We start from the raw sequence: 19,508 nt of genomic DNA, 5'->3' as shown, positions 1-19,508 counted from the left end.
TTATTCACGATATACTTGGGTTATCTTTCTCTTAAAGAAGAAAGAGACACTGGAGGAACTGCCAAAGCTGCTGAAGAGACTGAGCGTGGAAAAAGAAGTCAACATCATCAGCATCAGATCAGATCGTGGGACTGAGTTCCTCAATACTGTCATTCGTGAGTATTGCGATGAACAAGGAATCAGTCATCAAACTTCTGCAGCAAGAACTCCTCAACAGAATGGAGTTGCAGAAAGAAGAAACCGGTCTTTAAAGGAAGCAGCAAGGACGATGCTAGCCGAATCAAAACTCCCCTTAAAGTTTTGGGCTGAAGCAGTCAACAACGCATGCTACACGCAGAATCGCTCATTCCTCACTAAAAAACATGGAAAAAACTCCTTACGAGTTATGGAAGAACAGAAAGCCCTCAATTGCCTATTTTCATGCTTTCGGTTCTAAGTGTTTCATCCACAACAATGAAAAGAAGAGGTTAAACACATTTGATAGCAAGGCTGATCCAGGAGTTTTTCTTGGATACTCTGGAACAGAACGTTTGAGCAAAGCCTATCGAGTGTTTAACTCTCAAACTCTTTGTGTTGAAGAAACACCTCATGTGGTCTTTAATGAGTCTACAGATGATTTCAGGGAACAGGAAGCTGAAAGGCATGATCAGAACACTGAAGGTTCCAAAGCTGAAATCCACAACACCGAGCCCTCTACTGTCTTGGTGTGGGGACCAGGAAAAGATGAAGATACTGAAAGGCTTCAGTATCAAAAGATCAGTCAAAGGTCTGAAGTTCAGACTGGAGCCAATACAGATGGCATTAGTTAAAGGGGAACTCCTGTTACTAAAGATCGAGTTGAACGTGCCGAAGCAGCTCCAGCTCAACTCTCCCCTGCTCCAGAAGGTGCTTAACACTTCAGAACCATTCTGACTGAAGAAGCCCCACCCTCTCCAGAAGAAATTAAGAAGTATCGAAGATGGTTTGAACTCCACTCAAAGGAGAACATCATTGGAGAACCATCAGAAGGCGTCAAGACTCGAAGATCAATGTGCAACCTCGTCTTTGACATCAATCATAACTGCATCAACGAAGATAAGAATTTCAGTTGTTTCTTATCATCTACAGAGCCCAAGGATGTTGAAGAAGCTCTGAAGTCCACTCAATGGGTCATCGCAATGCAAGAAGAACTCAATGAATTCAACCGGAATTCAGTTTGGGAGCTTGTGGATCGACCAGACGATGCAAAAGTGATTGGTTTGAAATGGATTTTCAAAAACAAGAAAGACGAAGAAGGAAATGTTGTGAGAAACAAAGCAAGGCTTGTAGCAAAAGGATACAGTCAAGAAGAAGGAATCGACTATGATGAAACGTTCGCTCCAATTGCCAGATTGGAAGCAGTCAGACTCTTCTTAGCCTTCGCAGCTCACAAAGGTTTCAAGGTACACCAAATGGATGTCAAGTGTGCATTTCTCAATGGAGTGCTCACCGATGTAGTCTATGTGGAACAGCCTCCAGGCTTTGAGGTTGCTGGACTAGAAAAGGTGTACAAGCTGAAGAAAGCGCTCTATGGCTTGAAGCAAGCTCCAAGGGCGTGGTATGATACTCTCTCGGAGTATCTTGTTGAACAAGGTTTTAAGAAAGGATCTGTGGACAGAACTTTGTTCACTCTCAAAGAAGGAGAAGATCTCTTACTTGTTCAGATTTATGTCGATGACATAATCTTCGGATCCAAATCCGAACGCATGTGCAAAATGTTTGTTGACATCATGACCAACAAGTTCCAAATTTCCATGATGGGAGAAATGAATTTCTTTCTCGGATTGCAAGTCAAGTAGACCAGCGAAGGAATACTGATCAGTCAGTCCAAGTATGCCAAGGAACTGATAGCCAAGTTCGGTATTCAGCACATGAAATCAGTCAAGATCCCAATGAACACAAACTGGAAAGTTGATCCAGGCTCAGAAGGAAAATCTGTCTCTTCGACGAAGTACAGAGAAATCATTGGATCATTGCTGTATTTGACTGCGAGCAGACCAGACATCGCCTTTGCAGTCGAAGTATGTGCAAGATATCAGTCAGATCCAAAGGAAGCTCATTTGGATGCAGCGAAGTGAATTCAACGATATCTTAAAGGCGCACCCAACTTAGGATTGTGGTACCCAGCAGACGACGACTTCAAGCTCACCGGATACTCAGACTCAGATTTTGCTGGATGCAAAATTGATCGCAAATCAATCTCCGGAACCTGTCAATTCCTAGGCAACAAGCTCATCTCATGGTTTTCAAAGAAGCAGACTTCAGTCGCCACCTCCACAACTGAAGCTGAATATGTTGCTACCGGAAGCTGCTGCTCACAACTCCTGTGGTTAGTCCAACAGTTGAAGGACTATGGGATAGACGAAAAGGAAGTCCCAATCTATTGCGACAGCTCCAGTGCTATTGCAATCTCCCAGAATCCAGTTCATCACACCAGAGTCAAGCATATTGCTATTCGACATCACTTCATCCGTGATCTTGTCGAAAAGAAGAATATCTCTGTGGAATGGATTTCCACTGCTGTTCAGAGAGCGGACCTGCGGACCAAGGCTCTTCCAGAAGAGAGGTTCAACGATCTGTGTGGAAGGATTGGCCTCATCAACTCTGAAGAGTGATGCTGTGTTTGAAGATTTTCTCAAACAGTCATGCTGACTGGTGGTCAACCAACTGCTGTTCTACGATCGCTGACGTGGAAAGCAATTGTAACACCACGTACTTTTCCCTATGTTGTGAGATAGTGTCTTAACACTATAGAGAGTACTGAGATGTCGAGAGGCGAGACTATTTTTTTTTATGACCAGATAAGACAGATTGTCTTTTAAATAGAGTTACGAGTGGACAAACCAATGATGGAGTTAGAGTGATGAGATTTGAGAAATTAGTTGAGCTAGAGATGCTGATTGAATTGAGTTGAGCTTTTATTTTATTTCCGACTACCGGGAATAGAATTACCGGATACCGAGTTATCAGAGATTTACTGTCCTATTAAGAAAATAGGAATAATGAGTTGGAAATAGAGTCGAGGAAGAAAGAGTGAGAACCTTGATGAAAAAGAGTCGGTCAGAGAGACGTCTAGGTTGTCTGTGTTTGCCGACTGCTTTGATGTGATGTTATGTGAATTTACGTGACTGATTGATTATGTGATTTCTGTTACGTATGTCTTTATGAGCAAATTATTATGATTTTTATTTGAGACTTTAGCACTTGGAATTTTGATTAAGTTTCCAAAGCAAGTGTGGTTTATTTTTACCGAGAAATCGAATGATGACGGTTTATGAAAATTTTTCCAAGCATAATATTTTTAAATTATTTTTCCTATGATGAGGAATATTATAATTGAGTGAGTGCACTAATATTAGTACTATAATTATTTTTATTTGGTCACATGAATAATTACGCTATGGTATTTTATTAATGAGTAATATTTCCATGATTATTGTGGTTATTATTTCATCACCCTTCTCACACTATTATTTTAATTTCTCAAGCATGTGACTAAATACCACAAATTGCCAAGTGTATTAATTGAGAGAGTGTAGAGATTAGAGAGAGAGAGATCAAGCCAATTAATGACCAAATATTCTTTAAGATTTCAAAATCTTCCTTAAGATCTCAAGTATCAATTCCAATCTTGCAAAATCTCTCTCTCCTCCATCCTCACCATTTTCGACCACCACCTCTTCTCCCTCATCTCTCACTTTCCTCCATTGTCAACCATTGTAGAGACCTTCGGAGCTTCCAAAAATTATACCAAACACATCAATCCACTCTTAATATTGCCTAAACACCTTCAATCTCATTGAATTCAAGAGGATCATTGAAGATTGGCTTCAAAGCTAGAGATAGAAAGTTTGATTTTTGGTGTAAAGTTTGGGTAAGTGATCATGTAATCCATAGATATAGCTTGAATGATGTTGTATGTGAGTATTCTTGAAAGATTGAAGCAAGAAAATCACTCCTTCCTTGTTTTTGTAATTTTCGAAAAAATGGGTTTTCAACCCTTCAAAAATTTTTCTTTTTCTTTCCTTGATTTGGGGTGAAAAATGAGATCTATGTGATGTTTGTTGATGATTTATGTGTGTTGTGAAGTATATGCCTTGAGATGTGAAAGTTCGATGGAGTTTAGTTTACCCAAAATTGGGAACTTGTGAGTTGATGATTAAAATAATGAATCGATGAATCAATGAGTCCATGAGATGTCTATGATGATGATTGATAGAGTAAATTGAGTATATGATGTCAATTGATGAATTTGAGGTGAGTTAGTTTAATAAAATTAGGGATATGTGTATCTATGCTCTAATTTGTAAATTGATGGTTTATATGTGAGATTAATTGGTTAAGATTGATGGATCTATGATTAGATTAAAGATTCATGTGTGTTTATAAAATTTTAAAGAGTTTAGTTTAATAAAAATTAGGACTTTCTTGTCTATGTGTCTATTAAGTGATTTGGCTTAAGATATATGTAATTGAGCATGAAATTAGTGTCTATTTATGTTTGATTAAGTCTTTTGTTGGGCTAAGTAAAATTTTGACTTAGTTTAGTTTATATGAGTTTTTGAGTTCTCATATATTGAGAGGTTGATGATGGGTATAATGAGGTCTAATTACTTTATGGTCATTATGTGAACGTTTGTCATGCTTTTGTTAAGAGTTTACGTTGATACGTGAGTTTTTGTTAGAGTTTAGTTTGCATGTTAAAGAGAATCTATATGTGTATAATGAGTTATATGATGTATGAGACCATGTTTGAGTATTTGAGTAATTTTGAGCATGAAAATGAAAAGAGAATTTAATTGATGCGTTCGTTGAAACGTTTTCCATGAGAATTGAGTTTAAGATGTAAGAGGAGAGTCGAGATTGAGTATGATGAGTATTATATTGTACTTAAATGTTTTGAGTGCTATAAGTGTTTAAAATGAGCTTGGATGAGTTTTCTTTGAAGGAATGTTGAGTTGAGTATGTTGGCTTGTGTGTTTGAGTTCGGAGTCATTTTTAGTGATGCACTGACCTACTGTTTTCGAGGGGTTTTTGATGCCCAAATACCATGAAACTTTTATGGTAAGTATATTTGAGAGTCTTAAGCACACCGGTAAAATTTCAAGTAATTTGGACTTTGTTTACTATTTTTATAAAATGTAAAACCAAAACTGCTACGTTCTGCCGAAATGTTCGGTGAGTAGCCAATAGAGTCACCTTTTCCAGTATCTTTCCTTAACATTTTGGAACCCAAATTTTTATTGTTGATACACGAGTGTCTTATATATGTACCCACCAAAATTTAGACCTTTTCGGAAACGTTTGCTACTTTTTCAAAAATCAAACTTTTCGGTTGCTAAAAACTGCCGAATATGGTAGACTGTAGTAAAACAGTCATATCTCCTAAAATACTTGGATTTTTTGATCCTACTGTTTTTTAAATGAAACTAGACTCGATGAGGTTTCTTTTGGTATAGGTTACGACTCCAGGAGAGTTCTGTACCGAGTCTAGTGAGGTTTTGAAGTTGAGTCAGTGCAGAGTGAAGTTTGTTTTTGACTTGTCTATGTGTGTTTTTCATATGCTTAAGTGTTTATGTTTGTTTATGTGCTTGATTGCTATGAGTTTGGTCCGAGTTGAGAGTTAAGTCGAGAATAGGACTTGTGAATCCTTAGAAGTTGAGTATACCTAGGGATTGAGTTTTAATGGGTAAATAGACGTTGAGTGAGAAGTTATAGTTTGAGATGAGATTGGATTTAGTAATTGAGTTTCTGACTAAGGTTTGTTTTATCACATGAACCTTCGATGACGATGATGATGTTATATGAAGGCCCGAGCGAGACGAAGAAGTAAGTCGCCTGATTTCTTTCCAGGATTAGCGAAGGACTTCAGGTGGGCAATATTTTGAGTATACGTATATCGTATGAGCTTTCTAAAATGAGTTAATAATGTTATGAGTTTATCAAATGCTTTGAGATAAATGATGTTCAAGAACTGTTTGACTTGCCAATTTTTGATGTTGAGCTTGTATGTTACCCTCTACTGATGAGACGAATTCGGACCTGCCATAAGCGGGATTTTCTGCACAGAGGTGACTGTGAGCCGTCTTCGGGTCGGCCGGTCACGGTACTTGAGAGGGAGGCCTACTTCTTAGTACCTTTGATGATGATGAGTTGTAGATGTGGTACATGCATGATGAGTACTTTGATAGCGCTATCGTTTCTTTATGATATCATAATTATGAAAACTGCATGCACAGATTCATTTACGCTAACTTTATTTCTGTGTATTGCTGAGATGTGGCAAGTTTCAAACCTATAGCTCTAAGAGCACCTTTCTTGTTTTTCGACTTTTGCCCACTGAGTATTATGTACTCACGCCCTGCATATATTTCTAAATGTGCAGGCTAAGCGAGGAGCGAGATTGGTCTGGTGCTGGTGGGGGAAAGTTTCAATCGATGTATTTTAAATTTCCATTTTGCCTTTATGATAATAGAGTCTTGATGATTGAAATACTTAGTTTTCTTTTGAAATCAAGCAATACACTCACGGTTATGTGTCTTCATACATATAATCGGTTCGCCTTTTGCTACGATACTCTGAATATTATTCTTCCTTATGAAAAATGAGCTATACCCGTTTTATTTTTGTTCGTGAAATTCCTGATATTTATAAAGTTATGACGATGTTGACGTTTTTACCCTTGGGTTAATTTATGATGATTTTCCTTAGCATGCTTTGATGCGAGCTTCCGCATGACGTTCAATCTAGTTCTTCTTGTCTTTTATTCTTTTAAAATAATCGTATCGATACTCGTACCCCGCTATCACTAGCGTCGGGAATCGGGCTGCGACAGCAATAAAGTCAGAACGTTCATCTGAAGAAGAAGTCATCCTGATGATTCAACCAGGATCAAGTGGTATCGACTGACTACAATGATCAGTCGATCAGTAAGTATTTTTTAAAAGCTTACCTTTTAAATCAGTTATTTCAATTGAGAGCAATGTGTTTTAAATTCAAAATCTTTCTCTAACTGATCAGTTTCTTTCAAAGACTTTAGCTGATTGTTGGAAAATGGAATATCTGTGAAGGACGAGTATTTTAAAAAGGGAAAATCTGTTTTGATTGAACTTGTCCTGATCTTTTGCCAAAAATCTTTCCAACCCTTTTGCCTCTGTATAAAATTTCTTGAGAACCTCATTGACATGATAGAATGCAATGATGCCTCTCAACTTTTTGAAGTTTCAGTCCCCTGCAGTGACGGCGGACGTGAAATTTTCTTCAAAAACATTTTTTAGGCACAGTCTTCGAAAAACCTTTCATCTTCTTACTTGGTACAAATTTTGTCTATTTAATACCATGTTGTCTTCACTCTTTTTCTGCATCAACTAACAACTCTCCACAGCCTTCACTGTGAGAAAAATCTTCAAGTCTTCAAAGTTGCAGAGAAATCTTGTTCCGACTAAAGGAGAAATCTATGACTGCAAAGTCATGGAGTGGGAGAATGACGCTCACATACTTGGTCTTCACCGGACCCTTCCACTGGATCTCAACGTCTCTCCGACGTCAAAGTTTGCTCTACCCTCACTTGTATCCAGCGAAGCGAGTATCTTCCATCCTCATGCCTGGCGCCAAGAAGCCTCACAGCTTCTGGAGGAGAATTTCCTTATCGAAGATAGTGCACTTCTCCCTGGCTTGCAACAAACAACGAGACTTCTCTCGTTGTTGGCCGGCATCTTCAGCCGCACCAGGCCTATTCTTCAAAGACCCAGTGCTGGCGAATTGACGGTGTTAGTCTTCTCAGCTGCCACCAGTTCGATTCTTCCCTCTTACGCCTTCCTTCACTTCTCTCATTTTTTCTCCTTCACCAGCTCTTCTTTCTCCCTTCAAGGTAGCCTTCTCTCTCTTCCAAGGCAGCCTTCTCCTCTCGTCTTTCCTTCAATTCTCTGCCTCTCTCATCTCCTCACCTTTCCACTGGCGTCTCATTCCTTCTACAACTCTGGACTCACCCTATTCTCGAATCTTCTCAAGAGCTTCTGAGACTAGGAGTTGGGTACCGTCTGATCATTGTCTTCATCATCAGCTCTCTTTTTGATGTTGCCAAAAAGGGGAAAAAGTTGGAAGTCGGAGAAAAACCTTGTCAAAGATTTTTCCTCGTTTTCTTTCTTGACTGAAGATGAGACTACAAAGGATCACCAGAAGTTGTAAGGACGACGTTCCAGTAAAGACCTCAACTCAACGGAAAACAAGTGAGAGTGGAACAAGCTTAGGAACATGAAGACACGAAGACAGAAGATGGAGATCAAGAAGTTCAAAGGCGCAGCCAAGCAAACTGCTGGAGTCCATGGGTTTCCCATGTTGTTTTTTGTTTTTACTTTTTACTCCTATGTAAGTCTCGCTCTGTACCTCGACTGATGGCTTATCAGTCCGTTTTTAATGAAAAGAACTTCTTTTTTATCTCAACCTGAAGACAATGACTTTTTGTCCAGGCTCTGATTATGTTTTTCTGTCTTCTCCTTGTTCTGTTTTAGAACTGTTTCGTTTTTAACCCTAAGTACAAGTTTTTAGGTTCTATTGTTAAGGGGAAACTCTTTTCACCCCAGTTTTAGAACTTGTGCTGTGAGTTCAGTCTTTTTGTTGTCTAGAACTGCTGTATGGTTTTGGCATCATCAAAAAGGGGGAAATTGTTGGGAACCTTGTGGAATATCCTAATCCTTGTTTTGATGATACCAAAATTCATAGGTCTTAATTGTAATAGACTAGAACAGTTTTGAACTCAAGTGTTAGAGTTCGTTTCTAGTTTAGTATGCGGTTCTGAAGATTGAAGACTGAAGATACCAACTGAAGTATCAGTTGAAGAATCAGTTTGGAACTGATTACTTAATGCGTGTCACAGACTGATACTAAAGTCAAGTATCAGTTGATCATTCTTCCTCGGACTGATCTTCCAACGTTCAAAGGAAGCCACATACTCACAAGAGTACAGCCGCATTAAATGCAGAGATCTCAGGATCTTATCTCTGCAGAGGTCATTCCTATTTGGTGGTTACTTTATCAGAGATGTCACATCTCCTGTCCCTCAAGAGAGCCGTTTCGACCAGACAAGGAACCTCAAAGATTGAAGCCTCAGCCCAAATTCGAATTTCTCTCCAACGGAAGAAATCTTGAGGACGCTCTACGCCAACGGATCTATTCAAGAGTTCTCCTACAAATAGCGCTCGAGGATCAACTTCAATCTTCACCGATTCAACGACATAAGCTGAAGCTCTGCCGAAATTGCTACTCAGCCTCAAGCTTAACCTCCCTAAAGCTTGAATCGAAGAAGAGAATTCCAAAGCCAAAATCAGTCACTGCTGATTACATACATTCTCTTAGACCTTAGGCAAACCTCTGTTTACCAGAAGCCAAGGTCAAACTTGCTACAAAGAACTTGTTCTTTGCAGTATAGTTGGCACTCGTTCAAACCTCCTTTCCAAAAGAAAGATTTGACTGTTTTGAGTGATTCGGAGTTCAGAAGGGTTATCTGACTCTGAGAGTCTTAGTGCGGGTTGTGCTAAGCAAGAGAAATCCGACGCGAGTGAAGCGTGGGTACTAAAGAAGGGTTTTCTTCAGTGGTACGGTTGTGTGCACCCGGCAAGCACACGGTTTGGTTTGCAGTGCACCTGTTAAGCACTTGCGGAGTGGATTATTGGTCTGATCAACCAACCGTGGATGTAGGAAAGGGTTTTTCCGAACCACGTAAAAGTCTCTATGTTGTTTATCGCTTTCAGTTTTACATTCCTACTTGTGTTGTTTCAATTGATAAACTGAATACTGATTAACGGCAAAGAGAAACCTAAGACCAACAACGTGCTCAACCGAGGCTATTGCGAAACTAAGTTTAATTTCCGCTGCGTATGATATCAGTCTGACTGATCTATCTTTTGATAGTCAGGAAGAGTGTTATCATCTCTGTTTTAGCAAACTCGACTGAAGCCCATAAGTGCATCAGTTAAGTTCCAGTAACTTAACTGATAACTCCTTACTGAAGAGCGTTCAATATCAGTCGTCAACCCTGTTTGGTCAAAACTGTTTTCAGTCAACAGGTGTCTTTGTTTGCCTGTAAAGTTTCGTTTAGATCTCTATCTTGAGATCCCTCTGATTGAGGATTTTGAAAAAAATAGCCCATAGGTGTATTCCCCCCCATACTGTTGGATTTGTATACTGAAAGCAAGAACGTTTTATGCTTGTATACAATGTTTCCTAAGTTCACTATCTAATCTCCTATCTGATTGTGTTCATGATTGCATATGTATGTTCTTTATCTCTATATAAGTAGATTATATGGTGTGTTGTAGATCACAGAAGACCATATAATTGGAATAACCTTAAGAGATATAATATGATCACAGCCGAAATAACTCTAGGACAAGTTATTGGTTTAGGCTGCAGTATAGATGGAAGTAGTTTGTCTTGGCTACTTGTCTATACTGGTACGTCATTACGTATTGATAGGACCACAGTTGAGATGTATTCTTCTATCTGACTTAAGTGAAGAATCAAGATCTCGGTGACTTATAAATCTTAATACTAATAAGTATTCAGATATATATATTAATTCGTATATCACTTTGACTTACTATGGGTGAAAGTTATATACTAACTCGAGTACTCTGTATCTTGGGTGATAGCGGTTAATATATGATATTTGATTATCTGTATTAGTACCCGTATCCGGTATAGGATAATGACATCCCCTTAAGGAGCTCAATAAGGTTTATTACGCTAAACCCTGCAGGTTGATTAAGTTCAGGCGTAATAATAAAGTTTGAGTGGTACTGCTTAAGGAATTATTAAGAGATTAATTAATTTAAGCTGTCAGAGCTCTAATTAATTAATGGATGTCGGATATTTTAAATACGGAGATTTAATAAGTCTAAATACAAGCCCCCCGACTCATCACCGGGAATAAAGGGGTAAGTCAGTATCGGTTCTCTAGTGGAATGAACTGATATTTATAAATTAATTATGGTCTGGGCTGACCATAGATAAATTAATTTATTTGAGGCCCATCTTTATTCCTTGTATCTGGTCCCTGGACTGGCCCAATGTCTCCTAGCCCTAGAAGGAGAGAAAAACGCCTCCTACACTAATTCTGTGCCCACACGTATTTAATTTTAATTAAATACAGCTGTCAGCTCTCAGGAAAAACACACTGATAAAATATTAGGTTTTTGAGAACTGTGGGGCGCAGGGAAGAAAAACGTGTGGGGCTTATTTCTCTCTTGGGACTTTCATAGATCGTTGTCCATCCAACGGTGAAAGCTGAGCGGGATACAGTCGAGAAGATCAGAGCTGGAGTCAGATTTTCGCAGGAAACCAAGTTCTGGCAGTCTCCGTAAAATGGCCATAACTTCCTCCACAGAACTCCGATTCAGACGAATCAGGCGGCCACGGAAAGCCCTCTCGAAGACGAAGAAGTCGTATTTCTGGGCGAAATACGATTTGAGGACGTTTGAGGCTTCAAACGAAGGCTTGAAGCTGACTGGTCTGTTCAGATGCGAATCTGCGAATTCTTCTGAATTCTTCAGGTATTTCTGAACTCCAACGTGCAGCTGTTAAATTCATAGGAGCATGTTAGGATTAATCGTTGTATGATAAATTAATAATAATCCAAGAAACGATCATCGGGCAAAGCGGAACGTTAATTCAGTTTAATATTCCTTCAATTGGTATCAGAGCCCAAGATTTATTTCTTGGCTCTATTATTAATTTATGTACGATTAATAATGTGCGTTGTTTTACTGCTGCTGTTCTTCGTGGTTTGTTGATTCGTGGAATACGTCGTTTGACGTTGTAATCGTTTTTCACCACGAGAAAATCCGTGGTTAGATTAGGATTTCAACGAAACGAGGATGACGACGAATCAACGACGAGGAAGGTGTAAGGAGGACGTCACGGGCACGGTGCGGCACGGGCTGCCGGCGCCGAGGGCCGCGCGCGCACGGGTGCTTCGGCACCGTGTGCTGCGCGCGCCTGGTCAGGCCGTCTGCTGCTGCGTGCTGCTGTCACCGTTGCTGCCGGATCGTGGCGAGGCGAGGAAGACCGGGAGCGAGGGGCTGCGGGCGCCGAGGGGCAGCGCGCGCGCGGGTGCGTGCACACCATGCGCAGCGCGCCCAGATCGGCGACCGCGCGGCCGCTGCTGTTCTCTGGTCCGTTCTGCGCGCTGAAGGCGAGGAGGGCAGGAGCTGAGCGAGGGCTGGAAGCCACCGGCGGGGGCGGTGCGCGCTCGGGGCCGCGCCTGCGCGCTCTGCGCGCTGCGCGCCCGGCGGGCGGCGCACTGCCGCTGCTGCCGTTGTTGTTGCCGTCGGGTGCTGCTGCTATCGCCGAGTTCGCCGAGGAGTTGCTGCTGCTGGGGGCTGCCGGAAGGGAGCTGGTGCAGCGGTCGAAGAAGGTGGCGGCGCCGCCCTAAGCGGCGAAACCCTAGGCGGCGCCTTTTCTCGCAAACCCTAAATCCAGACGCGGGTCGAATGGCGGGTCAGACGGGCAGGGCGCGGGTCGACGGGTCCTGAGCGCGGGTCTGGGCTGCTCCTTGCGGGCCTGGGCTTCTCCTTGCGGTTCTGGGCCGCTGCTGGACGGGCCTGGGCGGCTGGGCCGCGTTTTTTGAGCCCAAGCAAGGGCTGTTTTGTTTTTCAGCCTTTTTTAGGCGTTTTTGGGCATTTTTTTGTCCATTTTTTATTTATTTTATTTTCTTTTAATATAGAATAGATGTTGGGTTTCCACGAATGGGTCACGAAGAATTTTAATTCTTTTATTACTGTTCTTTGCATGTCGTGGTTGTTAATCCCTTATGCTCTTTACCTGCTTTTGCACGTCTTTGCTTGTTAATATTTGTTTATTAATTGCGCTTAGACGAGCATGCTAGTAGGTTTACCGTTTTCTTAAGCATGTTTTAGAATTCTGCGAGCATGTTTTACATGTTGCGTTCTAGAAGAGCATGTTTAGGATTATGTGTTGAGCATGATCAAACCTTTTGAAAGAAAAAGACTAAGCTGTATTAATAATTTTATAGATGATTAAAAATTATTTAAATTACCACAAACGGTCTCAAGACAAAGTGATTGAGGATGGGAGTAAACGTCCACACGATCGTGGCTTACTTCATGTTCGATTTCACAAGTTTGTTGAGTTGAGACTTCTATTCAAAATATTTAAATCCATTTAAGTAGTGGGAGTTATGCGGTAAACGTCCACCCTATCGTGGCTTACTCGTATGATTTTCATAAGTACTTTAGAGGATGGATTTTAAATAAGATAACTAAGAAATTAAATTGAATGCGGCATGGTCCTAGTGAGTATGTCAAATTCGAGAATTTAATTTCAAAGTTAGATTGTGGTTATTACTAAATAATTTTTATTCTTAAAATTATGTAGACCTCCACATGCGGTCTCAAGACAAAGTGATTGAGAATATGAGTAAACGTTTACCCTATCGTGGCTTACTTCATATTTGATTTCACAAGTTTGTTAAGTTGAGATTTCTATTAAAAATATTTAAATCCATTTAAGTAGTGGGAGTTATGCGGTAAACGTCCACACGATCGTGGCTTACTCGCATGATTTTCATAAGTACTTTAGAGGATGGACTTTAAATAAGATAACCGAGAGGTTAAATTGAAAGCGGTATGGTCCTCGTGAGTATGCTAATTTCGAGAATTTAACTGTCGAGGTTAAATTGTGGTCGCTGCTTAGATATCATTTCAAGTACAATGTACAACTCCCCATCGGAGTCCCTTCTTGAATATGATATGGTCTAGTTAAGGTCCAACTATTAATTTCCTTTGTCAAAAGGTTAAGTTGACATGGATGGAAATTAAACGACTAGGTAAATAGTCTGGTTGAGGGGTTCATGTGTAAACGTCCACACGATCGTGGCTTACCCGTGAGATTCCTTGGGCAGTTGGAGGTTTCATTAATGTTGTTTTATCAAAAGGTTACAATATTATTGTTACGAAAGATGTGCTTTATGTTCGTTACTTTCAGATATGTCTATGTCTCTTATTGTTTATTTATTCTTGCACAAATTCTTTCAACCGGTCCACATATATAAAATGGAAACGCAGTTTTGGATTTCTATCTTTATCACAAACTAAACACATATTTTGTGTTGCTTACTACTCAACGTTCTATTTGTTCGAACAATGAGACAACTGATGGGAAAAAGGAACTACATAAAAGGTGGCATGTGACGAATAATATGGCTATATGCTTTATTATGAGTATAATGTCACAAACCTTGTAGCTCCAACATCAGGGCATGGACGATGCTATTAGCATCATGCTGAATCTCAAGAAAGTGTTCGAAGAGTTGGACTGAGCTGTTCATTTAAATTTGATGAGAGTAATCTTGTTAATTTTATGAGTGAGCACAGCTTAGTGCACGAGCATGTCATGCAAATTTTGACGGACTTGACTTGCTCAGTGGGAGTATCGACGGTGAGGCAAAAGTCGATATTATCCTGAACTCTCTTCCCAAGTCTTTTAATTAAGAATTTCCGCCTCAATGCTGTTATGAGCAAGAAAGATACTTCTTTTGAGTTACTCTAGTTACGGCTAAGGAAGTTGTGGGAAAGAGATGTGCAAGCACTTGTTATTGCCAAAGGTGAGCCATCTTCTTCGTCGAATGACGGGAAGAAGAAGGGTCCAAGGGGCAAGAAAGATAAGGGAAATAGTGGGAGTAGTGGTGTGATAAGATTGAGTATTGGAAATTTCTTCTTTCGATACTCAAGGCAAAGGGTTAAGGTACTTCACTTGCTATAGTAACTGAGACATGTCAGCTCGTTTTCTACTCAGTTGTGAGTAGTGGATAACGAGAGAAACTGATAATGATTGTTGCACCTTGCATGGCTTTTAGGCTGACAAGGAAGCTGAGAAGTGATGAGATGATTGTCTTCATAGGCAACGTGACTAGAGTCGCAGTTGTTGCTATTGGAGACTTGTCTTTAAGTTCTAAAGACATAGTTTTGTTTTTGAGAGTTCCTTATCATGTTCCAAAATTTTGAATAGATGGATCTTATGTCATTTTTGATAGTGGTGTTTCTATCATAAGAAATGACAAATTTGTCTATTCTGGTATTTTTGAACATCTCTCTTCATACTATAACTTGTCTACAAAATACCTTCATATTGCATTTACATCATCGAACAAAAGAAAGAGAAAAGTTAAGGCTAATCTCTCATGAGGATCTTACACATATATTGACACCCTAGATTAGGTCACATCTATCTTAACAGGATCCAAAGGCTCGTGTCTAAATAGTACATTGGATTCAATCCAAGTTGTACCTTTTGGAACCTGCGAATCCTGTATAGAGGAAAAGATGGAGACCGGGTCATTCATGGCAAAAGGGAGAAAGAGCCAATAATGTGTTAGGAATGATCTTTTCTGATTCATTGTCAGTGTTTGGGATTCCAACCCAGTTTACTACACCGTGTAATCCCTATATAAGATGGTGTGGTGGAGAGAAGAAATAGGTCACTCTTGAAAAATATGTCCGATAATGAGTTATGCATCTTTGCAATTAGTCCTAAAGAATCAGAAGGTGGTTATTAGCAATGACACACGATTCTTAGAAGTGGACTATGGGAATAATCACTAATTCAAGTCAGATAGTGTGCTTCAAGAAATTGAAGACATTAGACAGGCGATTCCATCACCCAAGCCAAGTGTGCAAGAGTTTTGTACCACAAGACACTGCACGCACTGTTGACACACATGTGCCACCACAGATCCATTGTAGTGGGAGGGTTGTGGGACAACCCGATCGATTTATGTTCTTGGGAAGATCTTTGGATTCAGTCCCTGATAGTGAATATAAGAGAATCGACCCAGATATCTACTTGGAATTAGTGGGAAACGAGAATGTAGATTCATGGCACGCCTCAATGGAGCAATCCATTAAGAATATGGGTGTATACTAGAAAATCTTGCTACCAGGAGGCAGTAAAGCCTTAGGTTGTAAGTGAGTATACAAGATAATGACAAGCCCGAATGAGCAAGGTCATAGCTTTCGAAGCTAGACTGGTGGCGAAAGGTTATGCCCAGTGTATGGGTATAGGTTATGATGATATTTTCGCCAGTGCCATGCTCAGAACATTCGGATCATTTTACCCATAGCAGCTCACTTAAACCATCGAGGTCTGGCAAATGGATGTCATATATATTACCTTGAAAAAGGTAAGGGCATCCATGTGCAACAACCTGAAGGTTACGTGAGGGAGGGAGAGAAGCATCTCGTGTCAAACGCTCTCGTGTCATCAGTGATGTGGTTTATCTTGCATTTTATGTAGATAATATCCTCCTAATTGGCGACAATATGGAGCTATTGTCAAGACATAAAGTAATGGTTATCCGAACAGTTTCAGATGAAAGACTAAGGAGGTATAGTATACATCTTTGTGATCAAGGTTATAAGGGATCACTAGAAAAAGATGTTGGGCTTATCTCAAGTGTCTTACACTGATACTGAGAATACTCGTTTTAGTATGAATACCGCCAAGAAAGGATTGCTACCTTTTAGATATGGCGTTCCTTGATCTAAAGACTATGTCTTAAGATGCCTATTAAGGTTGAGGAAATGAAGGCAGTATTCTACGTTTTCCGCAGTAGATAGCTTCATGTATGGATTACTATGTACGAGATCTTATATTTGCTATGCAGTTAGCATGGTTGTAAGATATATATAGTCCTAGTTAAGGATACTGAACTGTGGTAAATTATATTTTCAAGTCCCTGACTAGAGAATAAGGATAGTTTACCAGTTAGACAGTTTAGTTCCTTTTAGGATTATATGATTTCGGATTTCCAGGCTGACCGGAACAAAGAATAATTACCTCGAGCTATGTGTTTTCCTTGGGAGGTAAAACCTTTTGGTTTGACCACTACCTCCAGGGTCTAAGAGTGATTCCTAGTTTGCGTGAGAGCATCACCTTCGTGGTACCTCAAGTGCAGTTGCAAACTCTAAGGAATCCTAGAACCACAAGGGGTCAAACACATGGAGAGTAAGTACCAAGTTATACGATTATTCGTAAATCGAGGTTATGTGCTCAAAGAATAAATTCTCACATATTGGAGAAACCTACTGATCTTTTCACAAAAGGCTTATCGCAAATGGTCATTGAAAGATGGGAATGCGATTGATGCCAGATTGATGCCACCCACTTAGGAAACTTTAAGTATAAGTGGGAGAAGTGTTAGGTGATTGGTAAATAGACGCATTGTATACTAAAAGTTTGCTTTAGTATAAGTGGGAGATTGTTGGATTTGTATACTGAAAGCAAGAACGTTTTATGCTTGTATACAATGTTTCCTAAGTTCACTATCTAATCTCCTATCTGATTGTGTTCATGATTGCATATGTATGTTCTTTATCTCTATATAAGTAGATTATATGGTGTGTTGTAGATCACAGAAGACCATATAATTGGAATAACCTTAAGAGATATAATATGATCACAGCCGAAATAACTCTAGGACAAGTTATTGGTTTAGGCTGCAGTATAGATGGAAGTAGTTTGTCTTGGCTACTTGTCTATACTGGTACGTCATTACGTATTGATAGGACCACAGTTGAGATGTATTCTTCTATCTGACTTAAGTGAAGAATCAAGATCTCGGTGACTTATAAATCTTAATACTAATAAGTATTCAGATATATATATTAATTCGTATATCACTTTGACTTACTATGGGTGAAAGTTATATACTAACTCGAGTACTCTGTATCTTGGGTGATAGCGGTTAATATATGATATTTGATTATCTGTATTAGTACCCGTATCCGGTATAGGATAATGACATCCCCTTAAGGAGCTCAATAAGGTTTATTACGCTAAACCCTGCAGGTTGATTAAGTTCAGGCGTAATAATAAAGTTTGAGTGGTACTGCTTAAGGAATTATTAAGAGATTAATTAATTTAAGCTGTCAGAGCTCTAATTAATTAATGGATGTCGGATATTTTAAATACGGAGATTTAATAAGTCTAAATACAAGCCCCCCGACTCATCACCGGCAATAAAGGGGTAAGTCAGTATCGGTTCTCTAGTGGAATGAACTGATATTTATAAATTAATTATGGTCTGGGCTGACCATAGATAAATTAATTTATTTGAGGCCCATCTTTATTCCTTGTATCTGGTCCCTGGACTGGCCCAATGTCTCCTAGCCCTAGAAGGAGAGAAAAACGCCTCCTACACTAATTCTGTGCCCACACGTATTTAATTTTAATTAAATACAGCTGTCAGCTCTCAGGAAAAACACACTGATAAAATATTAGGTTTTTGAGAACTGTGGGGCGCAGGGAAGAAAAAACGTGTGGGGCTTATTTCTCTCTTGGGACTTTCATAGATCGTTGTCCATCCAACGGTGAAAGCTGAGCGGGATACAGTCGAGAAGATCAGAGCTGGAGTCAGATTTTCGCAGGAAACCAAGTTCTGGCAGTCTCCGTAAAATGGCCATAACTTCCTCCACAGAACTCCGATTCAGACGAATCAGGCGGCCACGGAAAGCCCTCTCGAAGACGAAGAAGTCGTATTTCTGGGCGAAATACGATTTGAGGACGTTTGAGGCTTCAAACGAAGGCTTGAAGCTGACTGGTCTGTTCAGATGCGAATCTGCGAATTCTTCTGAATTCTTCAGGTATTTCTGAACTCCAACGTGCAGCTGTTAAATTCATAGGAGCATGTTAGGATTAATCGTTGTATGATAAATTAATAATAATCCAAGAAACGATCATCGGGCAAAGCGGAACGTTAATTCAGTTTAATATTCCTTCAATTGGTATCAGAGCCCAAGATTTATTTCTTGGCTCTATTATTAATTTATGTACGATTAATAATGTGCGTTGTTTTACTGCTGCTGTTCTTCGTGGTTTGTTGATTCGTGGAATACGTCGTTTGACGTTGTAATCGTTTTTCACCACGAGAAAATCCGTGGTTAGATTAGGATTTCAATTGTATTTGTTTTTCCGTTGTAAATCTGTAAAACTGAGGAACGAAACGAGGATGACGACGAATCAACGACGAGGAAGGTGTAAGGAGGACGTCACGGGCACGGTGCGGCACGGGCTGCCGGCGCCGAGGGCCGCGCGCGCACGGGTTATATATATCGTTCTAATTACAGACGGTCTGCACAATCAAGGTGAGAATGACATTCACCAGTTATATATACCAATTTGCGATACTATCAAGCCATATGTAGGTCAAGCATTTAAATGTGAAGAAGATGCCTTTCAGTTTTATGGGACATAGGGATATTCGTCTGGATTCGATATTCGCAAAGGCAGTGCAAAAAGGGGAAATATTGCCAATAATTCATGCAATATACGCTCAATAATTCATGCAATATGCACTGTCAGAACATACATTAAAAAAAACAATAAATATATTTTTTTACTACACCTCGCCTACATTAAAAATTCCTGGAACTTAAGAATCAAACCTAATTAAGTGTATGAATTATTAGGTAGATGCA

The sequence above is a fragment of the Salvia miltiorrhiza genome, unplaced genomic scaffold, assembly GCF_028751815.1.
Source record: "Salvia miltiorrhiza cultivar Shanhuang (shh) unplaced genomic scaffold, IMPLAD_Smil_shh fragScaff_scaffold_57_2, whole genome shotgun sequence".
Taxonomy (NCBI): domain Eukaryota; kingdom Viridiplantae; phylum Streptophyta; class Magnoliopsida; order Lamiales; family Lamiaceae; genus Salvia; species Salvia miltiorrhiza.
The sequence above is the reverse complement of the archived record's forward strand: the minus strand, read 5'-3'. Positions refer to the sequence as shown.